This window comes from Eumetopias jubatus, unplaced genomic scaffold, assembly GCF_037043125.1.
Source record: "Eumetopias jubatus isolate StellerSeaLion01/CBP00866 unplaced genomic scaffold, mEumJub1_p1.0 scaffold_3, whole genome shotgun sequence".
Classification (NCBI taxonomy): domain Eukaryota; kingdom Metazoa; phylum Chordata; class Mammalia; order Carnivora; family Otariidae; genus Eumetopias; species Eumetopias jubatus.
In genome coordinates this window covers 152162493-152170815 of record NW_028274809.1, presented here as the reverse complement: position 1 = coordinate 152170815, position 8323 = coordinate 152162493, and the positions used below count along the sequence as shown (strand labels likewise).

At 34.2% G+C, this 8323-nt stretch overlaps 1 pseudogene; it reads left to right on the top strand.

Annotated features, from left to right (window-relative positions):
• The first annotated feature begins 7343 nt into the window (after window positions 1-7343).
• LOC114210136 (protein SET-like) lies at window positions 7344-8077 on the top strand (annotated as a pseudogene).
• Window positions 8078-8323: the final 246 nt, after the last annotated feature.

Sequence of the window (8323 nt, the reverse complement as noted above, 5' to 3'; positions counted from 1 at the left end):
GGGAAAGAAGAGAAAAAAGAAGGAGAAAAAAGGTGTTGATTGTTTAAATCCCCTAGGTGTTAACTTAGTTGGAGTTTGAGGGGCTTGTAAAAATAAGGGGAGATGCAATAAAAACTGTCCCCCCTGCCTATTTGTCTACCCCTCTGAGATCTTAAGTGTCATATCAGCAATCAGAACACTGATCCCCAATATTTAGAGAATAGGGTCCTTATTGCTTACCCTGGCTTTTATAATCTGTGAAAAGCTCCTCCAAGAACAAACGCACCATTGCCTGCCAGAGCTGGAGGATGAGGTATGGGTGGCTACCACTAAACTAAGAGCTGAAATTGACCAAAGTTTACCACCATTTATTGTCCAGGCCTTCTTCCCACCTTTATGTACTACTTAAACTAAATCAGAGTAACTTGACTATTAATAAACTTAAAATGATATACATCATTACTTGTTTTCCTAATTTTGTATTCTGCAGATATTTTTTTCAAATGGCCAGCAAACATATATAGAATAAATTTAAATTATATTTTTAAAAAATTGAATGGCAACTAAATAATCAAGATTGTAATATTTCATATATAAACCCTAAAATCATTCAGATAGAAAGCATCTTCAATGTAAAAATACTATTCACTAGGAACATTTTATGTTATTAGTCATTCGTAATTACAAAACCATATATCCTTCATTACATTTATTGTTGAATGTATTTTTAAAAATATGGAGTGAGGGGCACCTGGGTGGCTCAGTCGGTTAAGGGTCTGCCTTTGGCTCAGGTCATAATCCCTGAGTCCTAGGATCCATCCCGGCACCTCCCTGCTCTCTGCTCAGAGGGGAGCCTGCTTCTCCCTCTCCCTCTGCCCTTCCCATCCCCCTACCCCAGCTCCTGCTTGCTCTCTCATGCTCTCTGTCTCTCTTAAGTAAACAAATAAAATCTATATTAAAAAAAAAGGAGTTTAAAGACCACCTCCTATTTAAAAAATCAAAAATATTAGTGAACTGAATGATGTGTCCTAGGCCAAATGATATACCATCCCAGTTCTCTAAATTCTTCCTTCATTTCTCTAACAAATTACCCTGTATCAAGCACTGCTGAGTCTGCACAGTTGTAGAGAGCTTAGCATATTAGATATTTGCACTTTGAGTTGATGTGCTGTGATAAGACAAGGTCTCTAGAGAGAAGCTGACTTTCGGCAATTTGCAAAATCTCTATGGAAACTTTGCAGTTCGTTTAAATATTTTTTCATAGAAAAGAAAGCCAAATTAGCCAGTGATAATATCCATGAGTAATCAAATTTTAATAAAACCAACAAAATAAACATCTGGTCTATATTAAATATTATAATAGTATTGCTGTTTACTTCAACATAAAAATTCATTGCTCTTTTCTAAAAATATAAGTCTACATGAAAACCCAAAAATATTTGGGAAGTTTGATTTTCTCTTTACCAACTCCATAATTTGTTTTTCTCTTTCATTCTTGGAAATATGATATAGAAGTAGCTTAAAATGTCATATAGTCTACCTCTTTGTCTCCTAAATTATTCAAGAATATAAATATCAATTCAGCCAACAAGAATATGTTGCTCTAGGTTAGTATACAGGAAAAAAGTGATAGTAGAAAAGCAAATTAAAAAAGCGTATATATTTTGGAAAATACCTGAGGAAAATACTGTGTTACCACAGTCTGATAATCCGATTGATGTTATAGCTGTGAAATGAATATTTAATTTCCTTTTAGTTTGGACTGTATTTTTATGTTTTTCTTGCCCAGGCTAAATTATTTTCATTCCATTGTGAAAGCCAATTAAAATAATCATGCATTATAAGAAAGTTTAAGAAAATTACAAAAGGCAAAACTTTTGTCACAGCTAAAATTTCATTCATTCTTTCTTTTCATTTATTTAATAAGCATTCATTGATTTAGCAGTATACTGACATTTTGAAGAAAACAATAATGATGGAACTTAGGTCTTTCCATACAGAAAAATATAGCATACTTTAATGGTAGTTGAGTACATAAATGTATTCAAATAAGTAAGTTTACTAAATTATCAAAGGGACTATTATAAAAGTTTGTATAGTGCCCATTTGAAGCCAGTAAAAACAAGTAGTCAATTCTATCTGTAAGAAATGTTTTGCTGTTTTATGATAATGCATTTATTCAGTGCATGTGTGTGTGTTGAAAATTTTAACTCAAAGCATGTACAAACATAAATAAGCCATAAGAAGACAGAATTCTCCAAAGGGGTACTACATGATATTTCACAACAGAGCTTTTTGGATTCTGACAACATAGGCAAAAAAGTAGCTGTCAGTTTCCATACGGGCATTACTTTTTTAAACTTATGCTAAATTAAATGTCAGGGTAAATAGCCAAAGAAAAGATAAATAGATAGCTTTTTAATCAAAATGATAATAGAATTTTAATGTATTTCCCCATTAAGCTGTTTTATCCTTTCATCTATAAAGTAGTATTTTTTCTTGTATGCTACCTGTGATCTCTTCCATCATGATTACTTTGCCTATCCCACTCAATTTGATATTCCTCTGATCCTTCATTTATCACATTGTCTCAGTCTACTTAGTATCTCTTTTTCCTTGTGATTTCTTCCTTAGCTTGACATTTTCCAAAACCCAAGGGTAGAAACATGCTAAATTCAACACTTCTAAATAATTCCATCAATATTGTAAACAAATGAGAGCAACCGTGGCTATACTTCTATCAGAAAAAAATTACTTTAAGACAGAAACTGCTGCAAGAGACAAAGAATATTATATAATGATAAAAAGGTCAGTTCATTAGGATATGAAACAATTATAAATATATACTCACCCAACATCAAAGCACCTAAATATAAAAAAGCAGACATTACCAAAAATGAAAAGAGAAAGAGACAGCCATAAAGTAATAGTAGGAGACTTCAATACACTACTTTCAATAATGCATAGAACATGCAGACAGAAGGTCAATAAGGACATAGTGGACTTGAACAACATTACAGATCAAATGGACCTAACAGACATACTCAGAACATTCTACCCAATGGCAGGGGCATATACATTCTTTTCAACTGCACATAGAACATTCTTCAGTATAGATCACATGTTAGGTTAAATACAAAGTTTTAACAAATTTATGAAGATGGAAATCACAGCAAGAATCTTTTCCCAACTACCACCAAATGAGGCTAGAAATCAACAGAAGAAAAACTTGAAAATTCAATATATGTGAAAATTAAACCACACACTCTTTAACAACCAATGGTTCAAAGAAGAAATCATAAGGGAAATTAGAAAATATCCCAAGACAAATGAAAACAAAGCATTACATATCAAAATGTATGGGATACAGTAAAAGCAATACTAAGAAGGAATTTTATAGCAATAAATGTCCACATTAAAAAAAATCTCATATAAACAATCTAATTTACACCTCAGGGAATAAGAAGAACAACAACAAACTAAGCCAAAAGTTAACAGAAGGAAGGAAATAATAAAGATTAGAGCAGACATAAACAAAACAGAGAACAGAAAAATAGAAAAAAAAATCAAGCTTACAAAGTCGATTTTTTTTTTAAAAAAAATAGACAAACTTTTGGCCAAACTGAGAAAAAAAGGTGAAACTCAAATGATATTGTAAATAAAAGAAAAGGCATTACAACTGATGCCATAGATATAAAAAAGGATCACAAAAGACTGCTTTGAACAACTGTATACCAACAAATTGGATAACTTAGTGGAAATGGATAAATTCCTAGAAAATTACAACCTACAAAGACTGAATTGTGAAAAAATAAAAAGCCTGTACAGATCAATAATGAGGTAGGAGATTGAATCAATAATTAAAGGTCCCAACAAAGAAAAGCCTCACTGCTGTATCTACTAAACACTTAAATGAAGAATTAATGCGAATCCTTCTCAAACTTGGCCAAAAAACTGAAAAGGAAGGAACACTATCAAACTTATTTTGTGACGACAGATTTATCTTGATACCAAATCCAGACAAAGACGCTACAAAAAAAGAGAGAGAGAGAGAGAGAGAAAAAAGAAAGCAAGCAAGCAAGCAAAAGAAAAACAAAGGCCAACATCCCTAATAAGCATAGATGCAAAAATCCTCAACAAAATGTTAGCAAACCGAATTCACCAACACTTAATAAGGATCATACACCATGACCAAATAGGATTTATCTATGGGATGCAAGGATGGTTCAACATATGCAAATTAATAAATTTGATACACTACATTAACAGAATGAAGGATAAAAAGTATATGATCATCTCAACAGATGCAAAAACATTATTTGACAAAATTCAATACACTTTTATTATAAAATCTCTCAAAGTAGGAAGAGAATAAAATTAAAACAAAATAAAAAGGCCATATGTAAAATTTCACAGTTAACATACTCGGTGTTGAAATACTGAAAGCTTTTCCTCTAAAATCAAGAACAAGGCAAAGATACCTCTTCTCAAGAGGTATGATATGGAAAGATACTAATTACATATCACACAGTACTATAAATCCTAGCCACAGAAATTCAGCAAGAGAAAGAAATAAATGATACCTAATTTGGAAAGTAAAATTATATCTCTTTGCAGATGACATGATTTTGTATATAGAAAACCCTAAAGACTCAACTAAAAAAAAAGTGTTAGACTCAATAAATGAATTCAGTAAAGTTGCAGGATACAATATCAACATACAAAAATCAGTTACATCTCTATACAGTAAAATCAACTCCCTTAAAATTCAAAACTTAAGAAAATTTTTAAGAATTAGAAAAATCCCATCTACAATAGCATCAGAAAGAATAACATACTTTAATGTAAATATAATTAAGAATATAAAAGATTTATTTAACTTGAAAATTATAAAATATTGCTGAAAGAAATTAAAGAAGACACAATAAGTGGGAGAATACTCCAAGTTCATCAGTTGGTTCAGAAACAAACCCAGAAACAAATATTCTGTCAACTCTTCTTTGCCAAGAGTGCCAAGAACCCATAAGGATAGTCTCTTCAACAAATGGTGCTGGGAAAAGTGAATATCCATATGCAAAAGAATGAAACTCGTGTCTTATACCATATACAAAAACCAACTCAAAATGGATTAAAGACTTAAACATAAAACCTGTAAGTATAAATCTTCTAAAAGAAAACATAGGCAAAAGAAAACATATGGCATTGGTCTTGTTGGCAATGATTTCTTGGATATGACTCCAAAAGAACAGACATTAGAAGCAAAAATAGACAAATGAGATTATAGCAAAGCAAAAAGCTTCTACCCCAAAAAGAAAACCATAAGCACAATGAAAGGACAACATATGGAATGGAAGAAAATATTTCCAAATCATATATCTGATATGGGGTTAATGTTCAAAATACATAAAGAAGATGTTCAACTCAATAGCAAAAAACAAAACAAAAAACCAGAAGAAACCCCCAAAACAACAAACAAAAATAAGCCAAATAGCTTGATTAAAACTGAACAAAGAACCTTAATAGACATTTCTCTGCAAAAAATAAGCAAATAGCCAACAAGCATATAAAAAGACCAACATTATTAATCATCAGAGAAATGGCAATTAACATCATAATGAGATGTCACTTCACAACTGTTAGGATGGCTATTATCAAAAATAAAAATAAAAGGGGCGCCTGGTTGGCTCAGTTGTTAAGCGTCTGCCTTAGGCTCAGGTCATGGTCCCAGGGTCCTGGAATCCAGGCCCACATCGGGCTCCCTGCTCCGCGGAAAGCCTGCTTCTCCCTCTCCCACTCCCCCTGCTTGTGTTCCCTCTCTTGCTGTCTCTCTCTCTGTCAAATAAATAAATAAAATCTTAAAAAATAAAAAATAACAAGTGTTGGTGAGGATGTGGAGAAATTGTAACTCTAAATACTGTTGGTGGACTATAAAATGGTGAAGCCACTGTGGGAAACAGTATGATACTTCCTGAATAAAAATTAAAAATAGAACTATCATTAGCTCTAGCAATCCTACAGAAGTAGGCTATGTATCCAAAAGAACTGAAATCAAGATCTGCACTTCCATGGTTATTGCAGTATTATTTACAATAGCCAAGCTATGGAAGCAACCTAAATTTCCACTGTTAAAATCAAAACAAACACATACCAGCATTGAAAACTCTAAGCAGATAAAACCAGTTTAGCATGCAAAGTATAATTAAACTTATTTTGCAAAACTAGCTTGACCCAGGTCATTTCTTATTTATGCCTCTGGAAATCATAAACAAAACTTACACTATCTCCCAAGGTTAGTATGAAATAACTACTGACGAATTACCTATCATTTAGGAAAATTAAAATATTATAACCAATCTCTGTAAAGGATAAACATCTAATGGCTTCTCACTATATAAGCCGCTTTATAACAATATATCCCTGAGTTTTCTTCTGTGTTTTGGCTTTAGTGCTCCCAGTTCACAAACTATCTTTTTGGTGTGTGTGCAATAAACTTCGACAAATTGCTACTTTGGTGATTCACTGGTTTTACTTCTGCTGTTTTTGAACTTTTGACACCACTCAAAGATTGATGGATAAAGAAAATGAGGCATTTACATGCAAAATAATATTATTCAGCCTTAAACAAGAATGAAATTCTGCTATTTGCAATAACATGCATGAACCTATAGGCCTTTTGGTAAGTGAAATAAGCCAGTCATAGGAGGGCAAATCAGGAATGATCTCACCTATATGAAGTATTAAAATGGTCAAACTGAGAAACAAATAAATGGTGGTTTCTAGGGGCTGGAATAAAGGATATGGAGAGTTCTGTTCAAAGGGTATAGAGTTTCAGTTATTCAAGATAAATAAGTTCTAGAGATCTACTGTACAATGTTATGCCTATAATTAACAATACAGTATTGTACACTTTTTAAAATTTGTTCAGAGGGTGGACCTCTTTTCTAACTCTGATAAAGGCAAAAACTATCACTTACTTTTTCAAAATTAAGAAAAATACCTGCTTTAAGATACCATAAGACCCCTGGCTGCTGCTGATGTGAGGAGGAGGTGGCTCCCAGGACAGGGAAAAGAGAGCTAGAGCAAGAGGAGTAAAAAGAGCTAAACGCCTGCCTGCCACAGCCTTGCCTCCACCAAGCCTCCCAAGGGAGAAACCAGGCTGACGGCACGCGGAGCCAGTCTGTGAGCGTGGGCGTCTGGAAGAGAAGGCTGCGTGCGCACTGGAGGAGGCGGGGCCAAGCACGCAGGCACGCGTGGCTGAGCGGAAGCCGCTGGCGTCCTCTTTATCGTCCCTTCTCATCTCCTGCCTGCTGCACTCCTCTCAAGCCTCTGCAGGAGCAGCGTGGTGTAAGCACCAGCTCCCCTAAATGGAGCTTAACTCCAACCGCGGTGGAATCGAGACCTCAGAAAAAGAACAGCGAGAAGCATGTGATTAAGTGCAAATGAAATAGACTTAATGAACAAGCCAGTGAGGAGATTTTGAAAGTAGAACAGAAATCTAACAAACTCTGCCAACCATTTTTTCAGAAGAGGCCGAATTGAGCAAGCTAATCCCAAATTTGGGTGGAATCACATTTGTCAACCATCCACAAGTGTCTGTCTGCCGGCTTGGGGAGGAGGATGAAGAAGCACAATTTGACAAGAGTTGAAGTCACAGAATTTGAAGATATTAAATCAGGTTACAGAATCAATTTTTGGTTTTCACGAAAACCCTTATTCCAAAACAAAGTTCTCTACAAAGAATTTCATATGAATGAGAGTACTAATCCATCTTCAAAGTCCACCGAAATCAAATGTAAATTTGGAAAGGATTTGACCGAAATGTTCAAGTCATACACAAAATAAAGCCAGCAGGAAGAGACAGCATGAGGAACCAGAGCATTTCTTAACCTGATTTACTGACCATTTTGATGCAGGTGCAAATGAGTTAGGAGAGGTCATCAAAGATGATATTTGGCCAAATCCAATACAGTATAGTTTCTGACATGGATGATTAATAAGAGAAAGGAGAAGAAAATGACGAAGAAGAAAAAAGATGGGAAGATACTGATAAGAAGGGAAGGAAGATGAAGATGAAGAAGATGAAGATGATGATGGGTGAGGGGAGAGAATGATGAAGGAGATAACTAATGAACACTGGTGGGATTCCAATCTTACTTTTTAAAATTGTCTCCAATCCCTGGGAACAAGTTGCAGTTGTTTTTTGTTTTTCCTTCTTTGTTTTCTTCTTGTACCTTGTGATCCTGTTTTTGAGGTTTTTGAGGAAAGAATGTCCTTTTTACCATGATTCTTAACTTATTTGGGGGTGGGCTATACCTTGAACAGAATATAGTGGGAAAAGAATCTC